Below are 26,617 nucleotides of genomic sequence, written 5' to 3' on the forward strand. Positions count from 1 at the left end.
CTTTTGCCTGCTGCTGGAGCTCCACCTGCCTTTCAGGGGGGAGAATGGAAGTGGCCACCCTATCCACGGTCTGAACCATCATCTCACACGATACCCCTGTTGTGCTGCAATAGTATACATGGAGTTCTCCCACACAGTATTGTCTAGTGGCGCACGGCCACCGCGTTAGCGGGCACCACACCTGTTTGGGGCAAGGTGATGTGCACCTTGCTGTGCTGGCACTGCCTGAGGCTGCAGGACTGCATTCCTCCTTTGATCTGCTGGCCCAGGAACAGGAGCAAATATAGTGGAGTGTGACCCTGCATCCGTAACTGCCACAGGCGAACTTTCCAACACTGAATGCCCCATAAAGGGGTCTACCCCCAGTGCAGGTGGGTTGGACAGAACAGCATCCCTGCCAGAAACACTCACCTGCGACGGGACATTTGACTCAATGTCAGATTCAGCACCTGAGCTATAAAGGTCTGCGGAGGTGTACCCAGTGACACCCGTGGACAGGATGGTCTGTAGGAGTAATGGATTTTCACCCAACACCACCCCACGTCCCCTCCACTGGTGCCTGGTTTTGTCTGTGAGTGCTCCTGCCTTTGCACCATCTCCTCCTCACAGCATCTAGTGCCTCATTACCTGCAAAAACATAAAAGAAAAGTAATGAAGACAGGCATGAGCAGCATAGCCCACACACATAGGCATCACAAGGTACACATTGAATACATAAATGACATGTCACACATGACAGTAACTCTGGCATGCATGCACTGGCAATGAAGTGGAAGGGGAGCCTAAAAGCAGACACTGAGGACTCCAAGATGGAAAAGCAACATATGTGCTGCATGCTGCATAGCACCGGCATCACACATTAGCCTGTGAGTGGCATGGACAATCCACAGACATCACACATGTCAGCACACAGATGGCACGTAGCATAGCCATGGCAGATTTGACAAGGACACCCAGATGGTAGCAAATCAATACAGTCACCCATCCATGTGAGATGGACATCATGAAACAGAACATGCAAAAGAGTGTGACAAAACACGCATATGCCACACACTGCAACAAAGCCAGTGTTCACTAATGCAGTGATGGCAGGCACATGGATACATCAATGGTTGGTCACTTGGACATGACAGACCACAATAGTCATGTGCAACAATCAAACAGGGCCCCAAAGTGATTGGGTGCAGGGCATGTGTAGGTGCACAGTAGTCAATCAGCCTGATTGATGAAGTCATTCCCATAATAAGGAAAGAAATGTGGGGCATTGTGGGGTGTGATCTATGTCTGAAGTATGTTACATTTGGGGCAGAACGGCACAAAAATGTGTGGTAAACATGCAAAGGATTCCATCAATCAGGCAGAATGAACAGGAAAACAGTATGAACAATGTTGTGGCATGATGGCAGTTGAAGGGCAAGTGCAGTAATCAGGTGCAAATTGTCAACTGCGATCAGAAGGGATACTGTAAAAACCAAACCCAAGGCTGGGGGATGGTTTGGAGGCACCACATGGGTGACCCATAGCAGTCATGACTACACAGCCTCACCTGGCACTCAATCAGAACACTTCACCCAAGCAACATACACATGGTTCGCACACACATGCATGGCCAATCACCGGACATTGCCTCAAGATCTGGTAGGTCTCCCACGCCTTGGATCTGATCCTCTGTGATGAAGCCTCCAGCGAATGACTCATGTTCTGTGAGTACTTCTTCCTCTGGTGGAGACCCACTGCCAGTCACCAGAGTAGAGGCATGATTGGAAGCCAGCTTGTTTTTTGCACTGCGTTTGAGGTCATTGCACCGTTTAGAGCAATCATCAGCTGTGCGTCTCACAAATCCAAGGGAACTAATCTGGTCCGCAATGCGCTGCCAGTGAGCCCTACGTTGAGCAGTCGTAGTCTTGCACCCTGCAGTCACAAGCATTTTGCGGCCATGTGCCAATAGATAGCCCACAAGTGCGTCTAGTTACACATCATTGAAACTTTGCTTCCTTGACGTGCCGGAGGGGGAGCCGTGTCTGGGTCCCAGCCTGTACCGCAAGAGCACCCTTCTTCCTCTTGACAGGTGGTGCGGACCCTGAGTGGCATACGCCGCTCTGGTCAGTAGGGGCTGAAGTGCAGGTGGACTGGTCACTGGAAGTAGCCAAAGGCACAATGACCAAAGATCTCACTGCAGGCATTGGCTGCTGGGTGATGTTGGCAGGACCAACCTCGGTGTGATGGACTTGGACCAACACTGTCCCGGATGGGTGACTCGGGCTGGGGTGGAATGAGCTGAAGCTGCCCCTGCAGCCTCCTCACCCTGGCTACTTGGGGCAGCAGATGGCATTGCTGCCCCAGGTCCACGTGGCTTGGGGACAGCAACTTTCACTGCCACACGTGGCTTTGACTTGGTGACACGGAAGTCGGCCTGTGAGTCATCCTGTGCCGGTTTGGTCGAAAATATGGGCCAGGTTACAAGGCCTGAGCTGGGATGGTGTCAGCTGCATCTCCCCGAACCCATTGGGGGGGGGGGCATAGGTGTCCCAGATTGGTCCTCCACACACTGGCCTCTTGGGCCACCCTGCATGTCCTGGCCACGTCCCCTACGGCGGCCACCTCTTGGAGGTCAGCCACCTTTGCCTCCCTTACCACTTGGTCGCCTCCCAACCATGGCACTGATGTTCTTGTGCGAATGGGAGGTGCAGTAAACAATTGTCCTGGGCAATTGGGATGAAAGGGGCAGGGTACTAGATGGAATACGTACCCTAGTGCTCTAGCAAGGCTGTCTGTGACCCCTGGGGGAAGATAACGGATCACACAATGCTCAGGTACCCCGAAAACAATTTTTTGCACGTGTACAATCAACATGCACCCATGTGGAGGGAAATGCCTGTGCGTGTTAGGTCACAGACGCCCTTAAGCGCTAAGGCCCTTTCCTCGAATTACACGCTGACGTGCATTTTCTTCACGTGCCAAATCACTCCGTATCAAGCTGGCCACGTGACAACACACGGAAGACCATGCTCCTGCCCAGCAGGCCATTTTCCTGCCCCCCAGAGCTCTGGGCCCGCTCCTACCTGCCACCTGCTGCTGCCTGCCTGCCTGCTGGCCGCGTGCCCTGCTATTTGGTGCCTGCACATCAGCCATCTGCAGGGGTCCAGTTGCTGTGTCCACCCCTGCTGGAACAGAAGACTCCCAACTGAAGTTCCATCGCTCCACAGCCCAGCCCAGCACCAGGACCCAGTTGCCCACCCACACCTGCCTCGGGGGTTGCCATGTCGGGGGAAACACCATCAGAGACCACTGGCAACCCCCAGCCAGAGAGGCAGAGGGCTACCAGCTTCAGTGCCGCAGAAGTTGGTATCCTGTTGGAGCAAGTCCTGGTGCATTATGATGCCCTCTTCGGAAGATCACGCAACGACAATGAAGGACAAAAGAGGATCTGGAAGGACATTGTGGCTGCCATCAAGATGGAGGGGGTGGCAGCCCGTGACATGCAACATGTCCGGAAGCGCTGGGAGGGCTTCGGGTCCAGGACCCTCAGCAAGGCCCGGCGCCTCTTGAAGGCAAAGCATGCAGAGGGGTGCCGGGTCCGCCTTACCAACATCCAGATGAGGGTCCTGGAACGCATACACCCAGCGCTCCACCTCCAGGTCCTTCAGATGCCGACCCGTCCGGAGTCGACCGGTAAGTGTCCATGCGTACTGATTGGACGCAGTGCATGTTGAGGTGTGCCAGGAGTGTGCAGGTTGGACATACGTCTTGAAAGGGCCATGTATGGATGTGTATGTACAGTGACATGAGCCTGCCACATGCGAGTCCAGTCATGTGCGATGGTATATGTGTTCAAATGCATGATGGCCAAATGCATGTGTGGGTGCACACATGTTTACATTTCTGTGTATGTACTATGGCATGGTTGGGGTGTGACACATGGATGCTGGTTCCACCTCCATGTGCGTGTGTGTATTATTTGACATGTGTGCCACTGTGATACACCATGGATGCATGTGACACCGACATGTAGGAGGCTGATTGGCAGATGTGACATAGTTGCCGATGATTTCACTGCGTCAGGTGGTGGAGTTGTACAGATGCATTTATGTCTGGTGGCGTGTGTGCATGTGTTTGGCAGTACCCGTTTTGCATGTGACATCAGGCTGACCTTCGGATGCTCATGCTGTTGTATGTGTATGGATGGTGCTGCCTGCTGCATCATTCCTGTTAATTTGCACATGTGTGTGGGTTCAACTGATATGCCATCTGTGAAGTTTGAGACTGCCACTCATGTGCAACTGTCGTGTGCGTATCAGACCATTGTACAGTGCCCTGATGCCTGTGTTCTGTCTCTCCCTGTCTGCAGCGTCAACTGATGAAGAGGGAGGAGACGGTGCTGTGGAGTACAGCAGCAGGGATCCCACCGTCAGCTGGAGACGCAAGGCCCAGCTGCCCTCCCAGGTTGTCATCTCTTCGGGGAGTAAGGAGTCTGGTGCCGCGCCCGCGGCCGCAGCTGCCGAGGGTAGGTCCAATAGGCGGAGGTCGGAGGTGGACTCCTCGGCAGCAGAAGAGGAAGCTGAGACCCCACAGGGGCCTATGGAGGAAGATGGCACGGAGTCATCAAGGTTGTTAGAGGGTTTGGTTGAGGAGGAGGCTGTGGAAGGCCCACACACAGGGCCTGGAGGAGGGGATTCCACTGGTGCTAGTGGTGCAGTCCAGGGGCAGGGACAGGAGGCAGCACAGGCGGCCGCGGAGATGCCTGTGTGTAATCCTGTCCCCGATCCTGTGACTGCATCATCCGGCACCAGCAGGGATACCTTTGTCCAGACCCGTTTTCAGGGAGGGGATGCGGGAACAACAACTGGTCTTCCTCTCCCTGCGGACGTGGCAATCCAGGACTATGTTGAGCCTGTCCTGGCTTTGGTTGCGTTGCGTCAACGTGGCATTCGGGAAGACGTGCAGGTATCCCGTGTGGACAATGCACGTTTTTTCGGATGCCTCGTTGACCGCGTCGACCTACTAGGATGGGTCACCGGTGCTGGGTTCCTCTGTGTGCTGGACCTTCTACCGACCCCCTCCTCAACTTAACCCCCTATGCGCCAGTCGTCCTCTGTGCCATCTTCCTTCCCACGTATCACCTGGGAACCCTGTGGTGCTGCCCCTGACCCAGCCGCGAGGCTGGTGGAGGACACATCCCTGCCACAGTCGGGAGTCGGTGGTCCAGCAGGGGTGGCCACCCCAACAACTGGACCCCAGCAGGAGGAGGACGTGCAGGCATCGACAGGCAGGGCACATGCACGGCAGCAGCAGGCTCAAGGTGGGAGCGATGATGGCTCGGGGCCATCAACATCACAGGGGCAGGCATCGGCCAGAGGGCAGGAGGACCCTGGATTGGGAATGTCTTCCATGTGGCAGCGGTTGGGCCAGCAAATAGATGCGGAGCGGCGGCAGGCGGAAGAGGCATGGCTCACTATGGTCAAGGCGGAGAACTCCATGCGCAGAGCGTTGAGGCGGGCTGAGTGCCTCGAGGCAACTCGCAGGGAGTTGGAGGAGGACATAGCTGCATCCCTGTGAGACCTCGGGGCCAGGGAGGAGGCCCACCTCCAGGACGTTGAAGAGGAGTTCGATGATGCCCTGGCCCGGGACATCAACAAGTGAGCCGTTGGACTTGCCCGCCGCCTTTGTTCATAGTTTTTTAGGGTTAGGTTTCCTTTGTTTTTCCTTTATTTTAGAGTCCATGAACTTTGCTCCACTTTATGTACATAGTTATTTTCACAGGATTTTTGGTAGGTTTCATTTTGTTTGGGCATAATGGACCCTTCAGACTTGTACATACTTTGGCTATTTTGTCATCCCATGGATCAATGGTTTTTTAAAAATGTTTTCATGTACTTTATTTGGACATTTGAAATGGACCACTTCCCTTTTTTCCTCTTGTGGATTTTTGTATTACATTGGATTTTTTATTTTGTTTGGACTGAATAATTTCTTAATTTACAAGTTTGATATTTCTTTATGTTTTTTTCATTACATATTTTAATACAAATCATATTTCTTCATTATTGGTGTTGTGTACTCTCATTGGTTTTGGTCATGTCTCAATGAGCATTGCCTCAGTCATGTGTTGCCACTGTGTGGCTCTGTTGTACATTTATGCATGGGCATGGTGGTTCTTTTAAGGCTCTCATGGCATGGATAATTTGGGAGTGGGGGCAGTGGCTGTTTGCGTGCTTATACCGGGGGGCAGGTGGGATTTGTGTAGGCATTAAGCCCATGGGTCTCTTTGGGTAGAACATGGTGTTTGGTGGGCCACGTATCGGGGCCTGCTGGCAGGTGCCCGTCAATTGTGGGTGGGGAGATGAGTCGGGGCCTGCTGGCAGGTGCCCGTCAATGGTGGGTGGGTGGATGGTTTTGACATGAGTCAGAGCCTGCTGGCAGGTGCCCGTCAATGGTGGATGGGTGGGGGACATAATCGGGGCCTGCTGGCAGGTGACCATCATGAGGGACTTGTGTCGAGGCTCACAAGTGCGCTCACAAGAGCATGGTGCCATGTTGGCTGCCTGCAGGGCATGGTGAGGGTTGTAGGGTAGTCCCCTGTGGTGTGGGCTGCCTGCAGGGCATGGGGAGGGGGGAAATGGCACACTCGGGAGGGGCCACAATGCCAAATTGCATGTAAAACTTACCACACACCCCCGAAATACATGTAGCCCGCTCAAGGCCTAGCGCGTGTGAACCTCCCCACGTACCCCCAAGATACACGTACCCCGCTCGCCCAAGGCCTATCACGTGTGAAACTTCCTGCGCACCCCCGAAATACATGTACCCCGCTCACCCACGGCCTATCGCGTGTGAAACTCCCAGCGTACCCCCGAAATACACGTACCCCGCTCGCGCCAGGCCTATTGCATGTGAAACTTCCCGTGCACCCCCGAAATTCACGAAGCCCGCTCACCCAAGGCCTATTGCGTGTGAAACTCCCAGCGTACCCCCAAAATACACGTACCCATCTCGCCCAAGGCCTATCGCGTGTGAAACTACCCGTGCACCCCTGAAATACACGTACCCCGCTCGCCCAAGGCCTATCACATGTGAAACTCCCCGCGTACCCCCAGAATACACTTAGTCCACTCGCCCAAGGCCTAGCGCGTGGGAAACTTCCTGCGCACACCAGAAATATACATAGCCCACTCGCCCAAGGCCTATCGCGTGTGAAACTCCCCACGTACCCCCAAAATACACGTACCCCGCTCGCCCAAGGCCTATCGCGTGTAAAACTTCCCGCGCACCCCCAAAATACACGTACCCCTCTCCCCCAAGGCCTATCACGTGTGAAACTTCCCGCGCACCCCCAAAATACACATAGTCCGCTCGCCCAAGGCCTATTGCGTGTGAAACTTCCCGCACACCCCTGAAATACACGTACCCCACTCGCCCAAGGCCTATCGTGTGTGAAACTCCCCACGTACCCCCGAAATACACATAGTCTGCTCGCCCAAGGCCTATTGCATGTGAAACTCCCCGTGTGCCCCTGAAATACACGTATCCCGCTCGCGCCAGGCTTATCGCGTGTCAAACTTCCCGCGCACCCCCAAAATACATGTACCCTGCTCTCGCCAGGACTATCGCGTGTGAAACTTCCCGCGCCCCCCCAGAAAATACACGCATGCACCCCATCCACCCTGGGCATGCCCCACAGGCAGCCCACACCACAGGGGGTACTTTTTCTATGCAATTTACCTGCCGTGAGTGGGATACGCATATTCCGAGGGGTGCGTGAAAACATTTTCATGCGTTTTGGCTGCTGTGAGCGGAGTACGCGTGGTATTTTCACGCGATTACAGTGTAGCGGCACTGTGAGCTGTTCCAGGGTTAGCGTGGCCCTTTGCACTGCAATTGGGATTTCAATGGCTTTTCCTTGCCAAGGGGCGTCCTTGGGGCGTAACTGGCGCTGCGGGGTGTTCTCTGCACCAGCGCTCAAAATGGCTTGGAAATTCCATGAATGCACGGTGCGCCAGAATGCCGTTTAGCACACACGGAAGGCGCACGCTGATGCACGCTCCCTCTCTGCGCTGCTCGCGTGTGCTGCCTCTGCGCTGAAATCTATGAATTACCCCGTTAATCTGCCACCAAAATGTCCCACATTTTGACCCATCACATCTGAACCAGCGGACCTTCCACCTTCTTCCAGTTGCGTGCGACAATCAATTTGTCCGCTAAAACAAAGTGCCCAATTAGGGTAGCCAACGAACCAGACAAGGGCTACAGCCCATCATCCATGTCACCCAGCAATATCACCCAGGGGTTCATAGGAAGGGACAGCCCAGTGACCTCCTTAATCTGGACAATACCTCATTCCAGAAAAGCTCAACTTTTGTACACATCCACACCATATGAAGGAGCGAGCCCACAGCGTCATTCCTCGGCGAGTAGTAAGCAGAGATGCAGTGCAGCCTTTCTGGTGTAAGGTACCATCTATTACAGAACTTGTATGCACACTCTTTGTCCGTGACACACCCGATTGATTTATCCACCCTTGCACCAATCCGCAAAAATGCTTCATCCTCTATCAGCTCCCCCAGGATCTCTTTCCAAATACTCATGCATGGCAGCCGCACCACTGGGTCCCCTGTGTCCAATAATCTGTACATTTCTGAGACTTCGTCCTGGGTAACCCCTCCCTGAACCATCAGTTTGAGAGCATTGAGCGGCCTAGTAGCCCTAGTTTTAGTGGAGAGATGGAATGCCTAGTGTTGCAACTGCACATACCGGAAATGCTCCGTTTCTGGTAGGCTAAAGGGGTCTTTACATTCTTGGAATGTTAACGGGCACCTTTCCTTGAACAACTGTTGCAGCGATACCATAGCGCCAGCTATCCACACACCAAAACTCCTACGGTTACACCCCGGATGAAACTCTGGGTTGTTCCAGACAGGCATGAGTGGACTAGGCCATCATGCAGCGCCCCACCTGCGTAGAGCCCTACCCATGTTGTACAATGTATTCCTGGTGGCCGACAAAAGCAAGAAACCATGAGCTGAGTCCAGGGATCCCTGGCCGATATATGGGAGATGACCCAGCTCCACCGCTGACTAGGCCTGCTTAATAACCTTCCATGCCAGGTGGCGAGCAGGATTCCCCCCATGTGATCATATGAGAGACTTGCAAAGCTAAGTTGTATCAGAACACATCCAGGAACCCCAGGTCTCCCACAGCTGGCAGCCTCAGTAGACCGTCTTTGAAATTCTTGCGCACTTGCCCCCCCCAGATGAATCTAAGAATCTTCCCTTGCAATGTGCGGAACTCCGAGTCCCGGATTCTGACTGGTAGCGCTAGACAGACATACAGTAAGCGAGGTACAGGATTAATTTTCACTGCTGCAATCCTCCCAAACCATGATATTTCTTGCCCGCTCCATCTGCTTAGATCCTCCGACAATGCTTCGTACAGAGGTGGAAATTGTAACCAAACACCTTAGATACCCTATTGGGGATGCGCACCCCCAAATAGGGAATCAAATCTCAGGACCACTGTATTGTGCCAGGGCCTCAACGACAGGGCGATCCTGGACACCCAGTGAAACATCCAACCCATGGAACTTGTCAAAGATAATTCTAAACCCTGAGACTATGCCAAAGCTTTCCAGTTCACCCAGCAGACAGGCTAAGAAGTGTGGGGTGTCAGACAGTGAGCAGAACGTCATCAGCGTAAAGTGAAACCGTATAGCTAACCCCAACCACCTCTTGCCCCACAATGCCTGCATTAGCTCTAATACGACTAGCCAGCGGCCCCATGCTCAACGCAAACATGAGTGGGGAAAAAGGGCAGCCCTGCCTGGTACCTCTAGTAATTGGCAGTCCAGATGACATTTGTACATTAACCCAGAGAGAGGTAGATTAGCTTTGATAAATAGCCATAACCCACTTGATGTATCCAGGGCCAAACCCAAAGCTTTCTAAGACCCCTTGAAGATAACCCCAGCTGACCATGTCAAAGTCGTTGTGCGTGTCTAGTGTGACAATTTCCATTCCAACCCCAGATTTATCCCCACCTCCAACATGTCAAGTACCCGTCCCACATAACCATGGGTGATGCGGCTCTCAATAAACCCGGCCTGATCCCAGACTATAATTCTGGGGAGAACCTCCATCATACGACAAACGAGGATCGTGGAGAAGAGCTTGGAGTCTATGTTAGTAAAGGTAATGGGTTGGTATGATTCGCATAGTGTCGGGTCCCTCTCTGGTTTGGGAATAAGTACCGTCGTAGAGATAACCATGGTAGGGGCAACCTTACCAGACGTTCCAAACGAGTTAAAGAGATTTATCAGCACAGGAGCCAGGAGAGAGCAGCATTTTGCATAGAAGGGAGTGGTGAAGCCATCAAACCCACAGGCTTATTCTTCAGTATCTTAATGGCCCATTCCACCTCACCCAACACAACCGGGGCCCAGGGATGTGCATTCCTCCTCTGTTAGTTGCGGTAGGGACAAACCCCGCAAGTACTGGGCCTGAGCTATTGGCCAATCTTCCACTCCCCGAAACACCTCCCTTAAATGATCCTCAAGTTATCTCAGCTTCACCCCCTGCCCCCGTTTCATCACAGCCCTTCCACCCCATAGGGCTAATACTGCATTCCGGGTCTTAGTTGCCCTAAGTTTAGCCACCATGCGGCGATTGGCCCCATTCCCATTAGCATAGTGAAATTGTTTGATTTTTAAAATAGCCTGGGGGATGCTGTCAGCCAGGTGTTCCTCCAGCCTCTTACGTGCCACCCTCAATGCTCGCAAATCCTGATGCGACTCTGTCCTCTTATGCGCCCACTCGCCTAATTCAACCTCCCCCTCCAAACCCAGTCTGATTAATTGCTCCGCCCTGGCGTATGCAGCCAACTTGCTAATTAATGCTCTCCGAACAACAGCTTTCATTGTGTCCTACACGATATCCAGAGAGAGACCAGAGTTCCCATTTTCCAGAAAATAGTTGGTGATCACCTCACACAGCTCATGGCATATGACTGGGTCCCTCAGTATCAGATCCTACAACCTCCAGGGGCAACACTGCCTCTCCAGCCTACCCATAATGGACAAGGTTATACAAACCAGTGCATGGTCCGACAATGTTCGTGTGCCGATGTCCACCCCTCGAACACACGGATGCAGGGCACTGGGAATCAACAGGAGATCCAGCCTAGAGAAACCCCCATGCACATGGGAATAGAAAGAGCAGCCCCTCTCCCCTTCATGAAACAGCCTCCAGGCATCTACCACCCCCCAGTTACCTGATAGGAGACCCAAAGGCCAGTGCATTCTTAAAATTGAGTCTGTTCACGGGTAGAGTTTTATCTGTCAGAGGATCAGGCACTAAGTTGAAATCACCCCCTATTCGAATCTGCCTCTCTGCCAATGGGAGCACCAGGGAAAGAAACTGATCCAGGAATATGTATAGGTATTCCAGAGAGGACCAGGGTTGATACTACGCAGTCACTGTCCAGAGCACCCAGGGCCCAAGAAACCTCCCCTGGCATACAAACTGAGGACTCAGCCAATGGCAAGTTAGAACTGTCCTTTATTTTCCATAACAGAGAGGGATCATACAGAGGATTCTCCAGCAATCACAACTCCTGAGCCTGTGTGAGGGGCTTTTATGGCAGTCTGACATTACAAATCAGGGCTCTTCCCCAAACACCTAAGAGTATGTACGATCGGGTGGTATCACCTATAGCTTGCACATATAGAGGTTATTCTGCTGGTCCTTGCATGTCAGGTGGGTTTGCCTGATCCTTCCCCAGAAACTATCAATTACATTGTTGCAGGGTCGCAGGATTACCATTGGCCCTTGCCCTCTGCCATCCACCCCGGATTTGTGTTTCCCGATTGGCTGGAGCTGATATCCCCAGGCCTGGGACCCAGCTTTGTTCTCAGTGCACCTTCTCAAGGTGATCTGAAAAACTATGTGTCCCCTTTGCTCCCAACTGTATTACCAATATTGCCTCAGAAAGGGCCTGCAGGGTTGCAATCTTGTAGAATAATATATGTGTCACTTTGTGTCTGCTTCGCTGAGAGCTGCTCTTCTCACCACGAGTAAATGGCCATTGTTCGGCTCGGCTGCACCACGTGAGTGAAGACCGCAGCAAAATTGAGCTTTCTGGTCTGCAATTAGTGAGGATGTATTCTGTAATTTTGCAGGTGGCTCCTTGTTGTCGAGCTTAGGAATGTTCTGCTCATCTCTGACCTTGGCTGCAAGCTCTGGTCTGGTGCTTCGTGTAGCCTAATTCTGCTTTGCTTCGTCTTTCATTCTGAGGCCTGTGGCTTCATGTACTTCTACTATAGTTTATGCTATGATTTCTATATGTCTATATTGTGCTATTGTTCGTATAGGTTAGTAGTATCTTTCCACTTCCAGGTCGCTTATATGATCCTGTAGTTCCATATGGTTAGTTGCAATAAGCGTCTGCAAGCTTGCCCTGCACCTCTTGTTGCCTTGCGTTTCTGTGTTTTGCTAATGAAAGAAAATAATAAAAGCTTTCAACAGTATATATATATGTATCTGTCCTCCATCTACTGAACTGTGTAAGCATGTTCTTTGTGTGTGCATGTGTGTGTCCGTGTAACTTCGTGCATGGATGCAAGTGTGCTTTATGGTTAATGTTACTAAGTCATGGTTTCTGTAATGACGTCAGTACAGCAGGATATTTGTCATTAGTCAATCATATCCATTGAGGCGTCTGGATCCATGATCAGTGTTGGGGCACCAGTATCCATGACAATGTTAGCAGGCTAAGGTTTGAATGGCTGTCTGAGAGAAGATCCATTTGCATATGTATTTGTCACTGGCCCTCCTGGGAGCTGTCCAAACAGTGGCTGGCATCTTCCATCTCTGACTCTTCGGGCTGTCATGTTTATGGGGGTCAAGAGGGACATTCCAGGGAGCCTCTCTTCAGTCCCCCCTCTGGTCGACTTGTCGACCAAACCACCAAAACTAGTCACTGTTGCCTTTGGTAGCCATATCTTCGTTATTCCTCCAAGATGTCCATAGTAATTTGAATGGTCATCGAAACTCCAGGTCATGTAACTGCAGTCTCCTTCTGGGTTACACCATACCCATTTTGACCAGTACCTCTTGTTGTCCACAGGATCATTGAATGTTATCATCTCAGTTGGGAACTATGGCCACTCCTTTATCTGTGTCCTTATTTTATTTCTTTCCTCCACTATCTTATCTTCTTCGCCATTTGTATTTATATCCACTATTACTTTCTAGTTTTTTAATTATATATGGTTCAAAACAATGTTTCATGCCTATTGTTTTCACTGTCGTCTTGCGGCATTGCATGATGCAGATCTTGATCAACAGTCCTACTAGTAACAATATTAGTGCTCCTAGTAATACTTTTAGTCCATCTGCCATCCATGAGAATATATACGACAGCCAGCTTTGATCTTTACCTGTTCCTTAGGCTTCCTCATCCATTTTGGCGTGCATTTTTGACATGTTTTCACTGCTTCTGTCAGTGTGCCATTTGCTTCATCGTTTGTGGGTGCAAATACAGAAACCCCCGATTTTGGCGCAAACTCCTCCTTCCAAGTTTGTGAGAAGGTCTAGAACATATCTGTTCTGGAGTGCCATCAGCCTTACTGCTCGGAACTCGTTTTATTACGTTGAAGCCATTTACAGTTGAGTTAATTGTCTGCATCAGCTCCCATCTTGTAATCTGGAGCCATTTTGCGTTTGTGTATGTCTGTGCAGCTGTAATTACTGACGCAAATAACATCTCTGCCCTACTGAACAATCGACGTTCAGGAAGTAGATAGTCAAGTGATGCTTCTGATGCTGATAAGAAGTAGTTCTCCTTTTTTCACCCCACTCACCTCTTCTTTCTTTTTGCATTGTCCATTTTTGAGAAGTCTTTAGTTTTGATGTCCTTTTGTGGTACTACCAGTGCTGGTGTATTGATGTGTACCAGTGAACATACTCCACTCCAGTTGGGTGGCAGCTTCTCATACGCCTTGGATCTGCACGCCCAATAATGATCCATCAACACTGCTGTCCCCGACCTTCATTGCTAGATGCTTTTCTGTGTACTTGCACACTTTGTTTTCTCCAGCATTTACTGCACCATCATTCTGGAAACATGATGCTGGTTTCTTCAGTGGAATTATGGGCATTGGTCCTACTTCTTTGTCGACCCATGTCAGTAACATTGTGCGTGCATCCCATTCTTTCAGGTACTGATAATTGTCTCCTTATAAAGTGTTCAGTGGGGCCTGTAAGAGTGTATGTGCTTTGCTACCTACTACTCCGTCCTTCCATCCTTCATCTGTATACACTTGGCCATACACAAGCATCTGTGGTCTTTCCCAACATCCTGGTTCTCCTCCTATTTCCTTGGGTCCCCTCTTAGGGCATGGTAATTCTTTTAGTTATTGTTTTTGTCTCCCTTCTCTGTGGGCCGTCAGCAATTTATTGTAGAGCCTGACCTAATTGCCAGTAATTGTTCATCATGTCGAGTGTCTTTATACAACTGTTTTCATAGAAGAATGTTGCCTTGGACATCCATCTCAAAGTTGCTGTTCTCCCTTGAAATCTTCCTCGGGTTGTAAACACGGACCGGAACATAAGGCATGGTGCTCTTGCTGCTGGCATTCCAGCGGCTACAAACATTTTGGAGGCACTCATGACATAAGAGGATTAGTGATCAGACATAGCAGCTCTTCCGAGTGGTTTGTTTATCTACTTTAGTCATTTACTTGTACCACATGTTAGATACAGTATCAGTGAGATGGAGATCCACCCCCATGTCTGCATCTGCACTGTGTCTACCTCTCTTTATTGTACTTACAACACTTACCTGTCGACCCGACATGGTCGTTCCACCTGCTGGAGTTGGGGTTGTGTTAATAGAGGATACAGCAGTATTGCTAGCAATATAGGATACTTGCCAAAAGATGAAGGCAAAAATACTACATGAAAATAAGACACAATAATCATTCTTTTAATAAGGCCCTCCTCATTGGATACTTGTGTAGTTCGAAGATATTAGTCGGCTGCCTGAAATGCACAAAAACAAGCATTAATGTATTAGTATGTTATTTATTCAAGCTCCGCGAACCAAATAGTCAGCCATAGCAAGAAGGAATAGCTGTTCCCACACAGCTTTTGTTCTGGGGTCCAGGTGTGAATATATTTGGGACAAATAAGCTATGAAGACACAGAAATACCCATTTGGATGCCGTCTCCTTATGCTATTGGACCTCCTGACAAATTGGCCTTGGAAGGTTTCGGGATGAGGATCACAGGGAAGCATAAAGCAATACAATACCAGCAATGCAATAACAGTCACACCTTTCACGATGAATGCAGTCAGTGTTTGAAAAGAAAAATAATAAACAGTGTTCCATCGTTCTGGATGTGTATGAAGTCCTTTACCCATCTATCCTGCTCTGGAACAAGTAATCATAGGGAGTCCTCGGGTGGGTTGTGATTTTTCGAGGCAATTGTTTTCTTCTGCTTGTGAATCATTGGCCCATCCGATATTGGTGCTAGGAGAGGCCGCTGCTTGGTAGGGCTTGATGTTCCCCAGGTTGTCCCAAGTGTTCTTCCCTACTAATTTCACAGCACACTCAGTCACTATCTCCACGGTGTAGGGTCCAGTAAAATGTGGCTAGTCCAAGTTCCTTACAAAGGTCCTCAGTAGGACTTTAACCCCGGATACAACAGTGCCTGCTTTAAGAGGTCCCTGTTCGCCTCTGTGTTGTTGTTCTCTTCTCTTGCTCCAGGCCTTTCCTGTTTTCCCTGCAGTTGACAAGAAATAAAATAGGCACTAGCCATCAAGGAAGCAGTGTATTTGTAAATTTCTTGACACAATACGTCAGAAACCTTCTCAGCATCTTTCAGTGCCCTAGTGGGAGGAGCCAGGGGAAGTTGCATGCGCTGTCCTGTCACCACCTCATGTGGGGTTAAATGGTGGTTGGACCCCGGTTTATTGCGCAGCGCGAATAATACAAATGGCAGACAGTGAAGCCAACTCTTATTGGGGGTCTTTTTAATTTTTGGCAATGCCTTCTTTGTGCATGCAGTTGAGCTGTTCACACATGCAGTTTGCTTGCAGGTGATAGGACTACAACACACATTCTCTTGTGTCTAACAAGGTTGTGATGTGTTGGAACATCTCATTGGTGAAGTGAGGGCCATTGTCAGACCGCAGGACCTCACACACGGCCCATCGTGGGTAGATTTCCCAAACAACAAATTTTGCTGCTCTAAGGGCATCAGGATGGCAACGGGGACTGGCTTCGATCCATTAGGAAAATTGGAATACAACTATCATGTAGCAGTACACTTGGCATACTTAGATCATGTCATCATGGTCGACGTGCAGGTGTTGGAATGGACACGTTGGGTGAGGTATTGTTCCTCTGACTACCCTTAATGAATGACTTGCAGTAAATTGTTTACACACTAGACAATTTGTCATGAATTCAGACACGTGTTCAGCCAAGTTGGGACAGAACCAGTTCTCTCCAATATGAGCAGCAAGAACCTTCTTCCCTATATAGGTCAGATGGTGTAATTGTGTCAGTGCAGTGTGCAATAACGAGAATGGCATTAGTACTCTTCCTGTGTTATTTTGCCATCATAAGGCATCTGTCGGAGACACTGTACATCCACTCTTAATCCATAATTCTTTTTCTTCCCTGGGTGCAGCTCCCTGCAATTCCATAATCTGTGTCACTGGTAATGTGTTTATAACCTTCCTTTAGTATCATTATTCATGCATAAATGCATGCTGGGGACAAAGCATCCATTTCTAAAATGTCCCCAAACTAGGCTGTGCATTTTGCTTCCGTGTCTGCTGCTTCGTAGCCCCTGGAAATGGGGTCCTCCCCCCTTGTGTGCTTGGCACTTCGCCACTGCTATGCTATGCGCTGTGGGTACTGGAGTGCCTCTATCCGTCTGCTCAATAGAAGTTTGTGCTGCACCAGTGATCCATCAGCACGTCTGAAGCCCATCCTCAGCCAACGTGACAGCCAAGAATGCACTGTGGATGTCACGTAAGCTGAATCTGAATACACTGTCACTTCCTTTCCTGTGCTGTGCTCCAATGCCAATACTAAAGCCACAAATTCTGCTGCTTGTGCTGATAAATGTGACGTTAGAAGTGCGCTTGTGACGACCACGCTCGTACCGTCCTCTCTCAATCTCATTACTGCTGTCCCAGTATGTCTTTCCCCAGTCGCTTGGTAAATAATTGATGCCCCGTCAATATAAAGCACATCTTCCCCCTCAAGTGCATTCTCCTGTACTTTTCTAGTGCCACTGAATTCTTCTATGTTTGCTGTGCAGTTCGCCCTCCTTTACTGGTTCGGCGATTAAAGTAACCGGGTTGACAAGTCTGCATCTCACTAGTTTGATAACTGGGTTTGACAGTAACACTTTGTACCCTGATGCTCTCTGTGTTGTCAATGTACATTTGGGTCTTTCCAGTATTATGAAGAGAGCATGCTCCATATAAAGAGTGGTTCTGCATCCCATGGTAATACTCGCCGATGTGTCTACTGTGAATGCGGCAGCAGCCAATGCCTGCTCGCATGCATAGTGCCCTCTCATTACAGGGTCTAATTTCCCACTGTAATATGCTAGAGGTCCAATCAATTGGAGTGTGAGGATAATAAACATTTACTTTGATAGTCAGCTATCCCTAACACTGGAGCTGTGCATATTGCCTCTTTCAGCTCATCAAGTGCCTGTCCTCCCTGTTGTCCATTGTAATGCACCCTCCCCTCTTTGCGCTTCCTTCGGTGCACCCAATAAGGGCCTAGTGTAAGTGCTGTAGTCAAATACCCATGCCATGCAGTAATTATATAGTCCTAGAAAGTGCTGCATTTCTCTTATGGTTGTGGGCTTTGCTGTCTTGCGCATTGCTTCTGCTCTTTCTGGTGTCACTTTTCACCTGTCTTCGGATATCATCTGTCCGATATATAACACTTCTTTCTGGCAATATTGTAATTTGGCCTTGTCTACCTTGTAACCTTTGTGTGTGAGTACTGTAAACATGAGCACAGAGTTATATCCACGCTGTGTCTCTGTCTTGCTGCAAATCAATGTCATCTACATACTGTATAACCGTGCTCTCTAATGTTACACTGCCTAATTCCATTTGAAGGACCCTGTTGAATCTAGAAGGTTATTCGTAGTACCCTTGCGGAAGCCTTGTATGTTTCCACTCCTTTTTCTATATAGAAATGAAGTTAAGTCCTGTGAGTCTGGGTGTAGTGGTATAGAGAAGAATTCATTCTTCAATTCTATGACCCTGAAGTAGGTAGCTTCCGTAGGAATGCTATACAAAATTGTCGCTGGATTCGGAACCAAAGGAAATTCTGCTTATACAATATGGTTCAGAGGGCACAAGTCCTGTATAAAATGCCATGACCCCCCCCGTCTGTTGCCTTTTGAACATGGTACGCAGTCGTGTTGCACAGTGAATCTGATGGTACCAGGATGCACTGCCTCTCTAGTGCTGCACTGCTCTCCTAAATACCCTGGTCTTCCTCCCTCAACAGGGGATCCCACTTAACACTTGGTAAAATGGCTCCTGACTTTATTTATTTATTTTCACTGCTCCTATTCCTTTAAGAAGCCCTACATCATAGAGACTTGTGGGCCATATGATGCTGGGGACCTTCGCCAAATTTTCCTTGCGAAAGGTCGCGGTGCTTTTTGCATCATCACCATTCTCTGTGGTACCTCTCTGTAATGTATTTTCACCCAGTATGTGATGCCGATTTCAAATACTACCTCTTGATCTGATCGGTTGTCTTTGAACAGTTCTTCATCTGTAACAGTAGTCAATCTGTACCCTTCTGCCACGGCGATCACTGATCGCCATAGTCGCCCTGCGTCCTCTGTCCCATGTATTGCTATCCAGTCGTCCCCCACCTATTACTGCCTCCAATTCTAGTGGCACCATCATCCCTTCCTTCTCATCTAAATGGTATTTCTGGCCTGAAAAATTTGGAATTTGGCGTATTTTTCCCTCAATCCCACGGAGCCATGCCTTTATTATTTCAGTCCCACATCAGAATAGCTCCTCATCTGCTGACACCCCCCACTCTGTAACCTGCATCCACAATATAATCTCCCTCATGTTTATAAGGTGGATCCTTGGTGTGGAACACACTATCCCTTTGTCAGTGAATGAGATGGTCATGTAAAGTTTGCTCATGATGTCTCTCCCTATTATGTTTCCTAGAATCTGTCATGAATATAAGGGTAGAACTAGATCGTGGTCTCCTATACAACGTGTAATATCATCTGTAAATGGAACCAATTCCTTCGTCCTAGAGAATCCTTGAGCATGCATGGCATCGCCTGGCATACTATACTTTCCCTCCCAGATGGAGGATCTAGTCGCCCCTGTGTCTACTAGAAAGGAAAATGTTTTCTCACCTATTGTCACCCCTATGAGTGGTTCCTACTCAGGGTTGGGTGTAATTGATAAAAATGGAACACATCAGGACAGTCTGTGAGCTGTCCTATTGTGGGTATAATGACATTCCAATCCCTAAGAATGGGTTGCCCCCGCTACAGTAACCCCCTAGTTTCCTAATGTAGTTGTCGTTATGGAGTCCGTGTGTGCCAGCGTTCCACTCTTTGGCTGTGCTGTGTATGATGGCTGTGTGTTATTCTGCATTTGTGGTGTCTGCGAATACTTCTGCACTGGCGCCTGCATTTGTGGTGTCTGTGGCATGGGCAGTTGTGTCTGTGGGTATGCGTTTGGTGGCTGTCCTTGTTGTATATGGTCCCAGGCATAATACTTGTTCTGTTCCCCTGCATATGCTGGCAGGTACTGCATCCCCCCTCTGCTTCTACATACCCTAGAGATATGCTTCTACATACCCTAGAGATATGTCCTATCTGTCCACACACCCAGCACTGGGGTAGTTCTCTCAGATGCCCTCCAGAGAACTCTTCTGGACCCTGCTGCATCTGTTGTCCATATCCTTTATACCTTCCTGGAAATCCCCTTTGGCTTTATTGCATCGGATGCACATACCCTGCGTCCCCTTGATGGCCCCCCACTTCCTCAAAACCCATGCTATGCATCCCTGCACGCCATGAAACCTCCCCCCGCGGCCAGTGGTTCGTACTGTGTCTGTGGTGTGCCCAGTCCGCCCATGCTGGTTAATACAGCTCCTTCCATGGCATATTCATACAGTTTTTTCTGCACCAACTCCGCCTCTGCCTGCTTTCTTTCCTCTCGCGTTCTTGCAGTAGCCTGCAATAATGTACTATTGCAAGTTGTAGTTCTGACCTGGTTTTGCTTCCATCCCACCAACTTCTTTAGTTCCCTTTGCACCAGTTCTGGTAACCATTGGCATAGTTTACAATAGAATAATGCCACTGTTTTGCCTCCCGTTTCAAGATGTCATAACGCGTGAATAGCCCGAATATATTGTAGGGGTCTTCATCTTCCCCCATCCTACGTGCCATGATCCCACTAATGTCTGACGTGTCTGGGTACTACATCCATAGAGCTTGAAATACGGCTACTCAGCGGCTAGCAAACGGCAAACCGTTGTGTGCCGTTTTCTGATTTCTTACTGTCATGGTGCATGCCCCAAAAACCCTGAAACCCGCGAGCCCAGCCCAGATTCTGGCTTCCTTTGGGACTTCCCAGGCCCCAGCTAGGCTCACCTGGGCTCAGTCCTGGCGCTGCCGCTATTACACCAAGTTAGACTTTCGCGGAGCATACCACCTGGTACGGATCTTGAAAGGGGACGAAAGGAAGACCGCTTTCCACACCAAATACAGGCTATTTGAATACCAGGTGATGCCTTTTGGCCTTTGCAACGCCCCAGCGGCGTTCCAGTATTTCATGAACAATGTTTTGTGAGAAATGATTGATGTGTGTGTCGTAGTATACATCAACGACATTCTGGTATACTCTCGTTCAGAGCAAGAACACGTGAAACATGTCCGTGCCGTTTTGGACAAACTTCGACAACACAAACTGTTTGCAAAGCTGGAAATATGTTTTTTCCATGTCACTGAGGTCGAGTTCCTTGGATTTGTATTAACCCCTCATGGTGTGTGCATTGATTCACGGAAGGTTGAAGCCATTCTCAACTGACCATCTCCAACTTCGATTAAAGGAGTTCAGAGCATGCTCGGATTTGCAAACTTCTATCGTCGTTTCATTCCAGGATTTACGCAACTAGTGCACCCCATCACCACTCTGCTGCGCAAAAAAAAAGCTATTTCAATGGTCCGAAGAGGCTGAGAAAGCCTTCCAGGAGCTAAAACAAAGATTCATCTCAGCCCCGATCCCGAAACACCCTCGTCCAGACCTTCCATACGTGGTTGAAACAGATGCTTCCAGTCTGGCAATGGGAATGGTCCTTTCCCAAAGGGACCCTGAAACTGGTCAACTACACCCAGTAGCCTTTTGGTCACGGAAGTGTACGGCGCCCAAGTTGAATTATGCTATTACGGATAAGTAACTGTTAGCCATCAAGGTGGCCTTCAAAGCCTGGCGGCATTACCTCTTAGGAGCTAGCCATACCATCACAGTAATTACAGACCATCTCAATTTACAGTACCTGAAGGTGGCAAAAGCTCAATCATCGCGTCAACTCCGATGGGCATTATTTTTCGCAGAGTTTGACTTTGTAATTACTTACCGACCTGGCTGTAGAAATGGCAAGGCAGATGCACTGTCCCGTATAGGAGTAGACGAGGAATACACCAATCCTGACCCTGTGCCCATCATTCCTGGTGAAAAGATTCTTGGAATTACTGTGTCTCTAACGCTAAAAGACATTCAAGAAGAAATCCCTCATCTCATGGATTCCAACGCCCTAAAGAATTGGCCAACCAAAAGTTCTCACCATTCAGTCACTAACCTATTACCCTATTTTGGAGGACATCTCTACCTACCCAGCAAAGAACTTCAGGAAAAGGTTGTCTCACATTACCATGACTCATTAGTAGATGGTCATCCTGGAATTGCAAAAACTTGAGGTCATGGTCAAGCGGCATTTTTGGTGGCCGACATGGCGTAAAGACAGCAAGCAGTTTGTACTATCCTGTGGAGTTTGCGCTCAAAACAAAGTCCAGAAAAAAGAAATCACTGGGCCTGCTTCAGCCATTAGACATCCCACCTACACCTTGGCACACCCTATCTCTTGATTTTATAACGGACCTTCCTCCTTGTGACGGGTTCAACACAATTCTAGTAGTGGTGGATTTATTTTCGAAAATGGCCCATTTCATCCCACTAAAAGGATTGCCCTCAGCTTCAATTCAAGCTAAAGAATTTCTGGAGCAGATTGTTCGAATTCACGGATTTCCTTCCATCCTAATCTCAGACAGTGGCAGCCAGTTTATCTCACGCTTCTGGAAGAAATGTTGCAAGTTAGCTCAAATCGACGTAAGGCTTTCCACCAGTCACCATCCCCAAACTGATAGTCAGACAGAGAGAACAAATCAGACCTTAGAGCAATATCTAAAGTGCATGTTACATCAAATTGAAGGCAGCTGGAAGGATGTTTTATGGATCACCGAGTATGCCTATAACAACTCCCTGCACTCCAGTACAGGTCAAAGTCCCTTCTATACAATCTATGGGTTAAATCCGTGAACTTCCAATCTGGACCCACCGCAACTTCTGGAAATGCAAGCTGTGAAAAGTTTGCACTCTACTATCTCCCAAGCCTTCAAGCAAGCGACGGATCATCTAAAAAAAGCTACTTCTGGAAATGCAAGCTGTGAAAAGTTTGCACTCTACTATCTCCCAAGCCTTCAAACAAGCGACGGATCATCTAATACAAGCTAAGGAAAGGTACAAGAAATCAGCCGATGTGCATAGTGAAGCTCCAAAATATCAGGTTGGAGACGAAGTCTGGTTGGCGTCTAAGCACATACCAGTGAAGGGACCTCATACCTTAAACCCCAGATATTTAGGTCCATATACCATTAAAGCCATTATCAATCCAGTGGCTATGAAGTTGGACTTACCTCCACACATGAAGATTCATCCTGTGTTCCACATCTCACTATTGAAACCAGTGCAACCTGGAACACAAGTTGTGGAACCACCGAAACCAGTCACTGTAAACGGGGAACCTGAGTTCGAGGTGAAAGAAATTCTTGACTCAAAAATCACTAAGTCAAAACTATTTTACTTGATAAACTGGAAAGGATACAGACCACATGAAAGATCATGGGAACCTAGCGATAATGTGCATGCTCCACTGTTATTAAAAAGGTTCCACCGCAAACACCCAAACAAACCAGGACCAATGGGTGAGTCTACCATTAGATGGGCCTTGGGGGGGGGAGTGCTGTCATGGTGCATGTCCCCAAAACCCTGAAACCCGCGAGCCCAGCCCAGATTCTGGCTTCCTTTGGGACTTCCCAGGCCCCAGCTAGGCACACCTGGGCTCAGTCCTGGTGCTGCTGGCGCCAGGCTCATGGCAAGGTTAAATACATGGTGCATTTATTTGGCTCTGAGATGCTGAGCCATTCAGTACAGGATGTGGCTTGGGACTACTTTACCAGAGAGACAGGATACGATGAAGGGGACTATTTTCCTGGAACTACTTGCAAGGCTATTTAAACCGCACCTTGCAAACTAAACACGCTTCGCGTTAATCTGCACTCCTGCAGCATAACGCTCACCATGTCAGTTCTTGATTCCTTTATGCCACGCCCGTTCAGAGTCTTCTATCCATCGGCACCTGTGAAAATAACAAGAGTACTTCACGCATTGAAGGCCTTACCTGCAGAACATCCGGACCTCGCCTTTACGCTTATCCAAGGGCCGCCGCATCTGTAGAAGATCAGAACAGAAGGCACCCTCTCGGGTAGCGACGCACCCGACTCAGCCTCCTCCAGGAATTCCCTCGAGCAGTTCTCCAACATTCTGCATCGTGCCGCATCTCGACACCGTCAGTCGGACCTTCCATCTTCTTCCTGGAAAAGCGCTGCACCTGCCGAACAGAAAAGACAAAGCAGGTTAGTCGCACACAACAAGAAGGCTAAAATAAAGCAAACTATTAGCGCATCTCGCACAGCGCTCTACTTACCGGCAAGAATCCTGCACATCATTGGCAGGAGAGTCATCCATCATCCAACCACCGCTTTTGTGCCGCACCTGAAAGACAAAAAAACAAACATTATATATCTTGCATGCAAGGACTTAAGGCAGTTATTTCAAGGAGTTATTGGAATAGAGACTTACCTGCTTACTCCGGTCCATCCACTTCAGCAAACTCCATCAGATCAGTGAAGTAACTCGATCCTGGAACTACAGAGTAACCGCGCCCCTGCCAGAGAGTGTGCAGGACGGAGAGCTCACCCATATAATAGACAAGATGAACATCTCCTGAGGCAAGCCAGAAGGGAAGACGCAAGCAGGCCCTCATTAAGCAGAACACCACCAGTGCAGACATCATCCTTCGCACACGAGCACGCTCTCGTGGAGACCAGGTGTGCGCGACACTTACTCCTGGGTACCTCGCCCTTCCATACGTCATCAGCAGCTTCTCCGAGGACCGCCAATAGTAACCCTTTTATGTCCCCCTACTGCTAACCTTTGTTCTGCTGTCAACCTTTCCATTTTGTATATACATTTACCTGCACCCGCGGTCAGCAAGGGTAACCTTCACCTCAAATTCTCCTTGTCAATATGTTTCCATGGTATGTATTGTGGTCGCCCCTGCCCTTTTCCAGTAAGGGGAACTGTGACAGCCCTGCCCCCATCCTGTCTGCCGGTGTGTTTTCTGGATGTGAATGCCCTTCCCAGTTTTCCCCCTCCCTCATGCTGGAATGCCTCTACGCCTCTGAACATATGGGGTTACGTCATCCATGCTTTGCAATGTAGTCCTGGACTGTTGTACTCTCATATCCTTGTCACCTCACACTGTCACAACCCTCGCCCAAAACCCCCTCTGGCAAACCCATTGGCCAGGTTGAGTCAGGACTCGTGACTCTAGAGCCTGGCATCCTCTTCAAAGCCCTCATGGGGCCAGTCCTGGCACCTATGACGCCAGGCTCATACACCATGAACAACAATGTGCTTGGGAACTACTTTATTGTATTGTCAGCCAACATGGAGGCATCCACATAGCTTGGTTCCCTAAGAACCAAGCTATGCGGTCTAGTGTTTTGGGTGTGGCAGGCCTGGAACTACTTTCCCTGGTACTACTTTACCTGGGCTATATAAACCACACCCTGACTGCAGAACACGCTTCATGTTACTTTGCAGCTTGCAACGTGACGCTCACCGTGTCCAGCTATTACCTCGAATCTCGGAGAAGCAGAACCTGCAAGGAGACAAAAGGAACATCATTAGCAGCAGCATCTTACCTGCAGTCTTCATCTTTAAACACTCGCAGCTACTGAGAACAGCTTTCTCGAATCTGCACGCCTCCCGGACAGAACGACCTGAAAGAGGAAGATAGAGGCAACATTAAAGGAAGCTGTAGAGACATTTACAAATTACGAACTGCTCATGACCTGGATGGTCACCTTTCGGCTGGCATCACTCCGGACATTGCACTCGCGCTAAAGAACATGCAACCTACAAGGAAGGAAAACACAGGTTAGCAAAGGCAAGACTTCGCAGTTCTGTGCATAGCGCTTACTTACCGCATCATAGCGCTCTTAATGCCCATCATTTACCAGCGGGGCTCAACCAAGCCAGTTTGCCGCGCTGAAGCTCTGCATACCTAAGGGAGAAAAAAGAGACATTTTAAACAAAGAAAGGCATGCTGGATAGTAACAAAACTAAAGAACAGCAATAAAACCTACCTGAACAATATCAAACGGGCCGGTGTCAGTGAAGTAACTGGACCGCACTCGCCCATGAAAGGCAATGCGTCCCTGCAAAGAAGGCAGGACGGAGAGCACGCCGAATTCTACCACCAGGTGAGGAGAGGGCGCCAGAAGGACTGAAAGCATACGGGGGTGGAGGGAGGATACTTACCCCAGTCAGTCAGTCATGAACACAGTCCTCCTGTATTTTCAGGCAGAACCTTCCCCGTAGACCACATCAGGGCAAAGCCGGGAAGCATACCAGCCAGTAACCCGGCTGGGTGGCGTCCCTGTGGATACCAGGTGAGCGTAACAAGCACTCCCCCTGTATCTTTGTCTGCCCCATGTGGAGCTCTGATCCATGGGTTTCCCTCTCGATCGTTGGTCAAGTTGTCCGTCTCCTTCGTCCTCGTACCCTACCAAGTCATCTTCTGAATCGGTGTCTCCGGAAGCTCAATCTGCTCAGTAACTTTGCTCTCTGTGGTTCCCTGTCGATCATGGAGGACCCTGTGTTGGTTTTGTCTGGCAGCATAGCTTCCCGGTCACCGTTCTTGCCATGCTCTTGCTCCACTTGCCTATCCCTTCCTTCGTTATCGTCAACAGTGGTTGATCCCCACCTTAGTCTTCTGTCCCTCACTTGAGCAGTCCTCCTTAAGTTTACGCTCTCTTGTGAGATGCTCTATTTGCCACTTCCTCCTCTCTCTCTTTACTAAAATGTACCTTTCCTTCTGGTCTTCCTCCCTTCTCCTCTCAATGTCTTCAAGCTCTTTCTTTCTCCTCATCTCTCGCTGCTCCAGCTCTGTCTCTTCTGCCTTTAGCTT

At 49.3% G+C, this 26,617-nt stretch overlaps 1 protein-coding gene across 8 annotated transcripts in view; it reads right to left on the reverse strand.

Annotated features, from left to right (window-relative positions):
* LOC138468398 (zinc finger protein 84-like) overlaps positions 1–26,617 on the reverse strand; it is a 296,278-nt gene that overhangs the window by 232,103 nt on the left and 37,558 nt on the right. Inside the window, exon 3 of one of the 8 annotated variants that reach the window (XR_011268255.1) lies at positions 15,052–15,773. The exons of the other annotated variants lie outside the window; for them this stretch is intronic. The gene's annotated coding sequence lies outside the window, so the exon portion shown is untranslated. Of the gene's footprint in view, positions 1–15,051; positions 15,774–26,617 lie in introns of those variants that run through there. 8 annotated transcript variants of the gene reach the window in all.

The sequence above is a fragment of the Ambystoma mexicanum genome, chromosome 4q (assembly GCF_040938575.1).
Source record: "Ambystoma mexicanum isolate Mex_15411 chromosome 4q, UKY_AmexF1_1, whole genome shotgun sequence".
NCBI lineage: Eukaryota > Metazoa > Chordata > Amphibia > Caudata > Ambystomatidae > Ambystoma > Ambystoma mexicanum.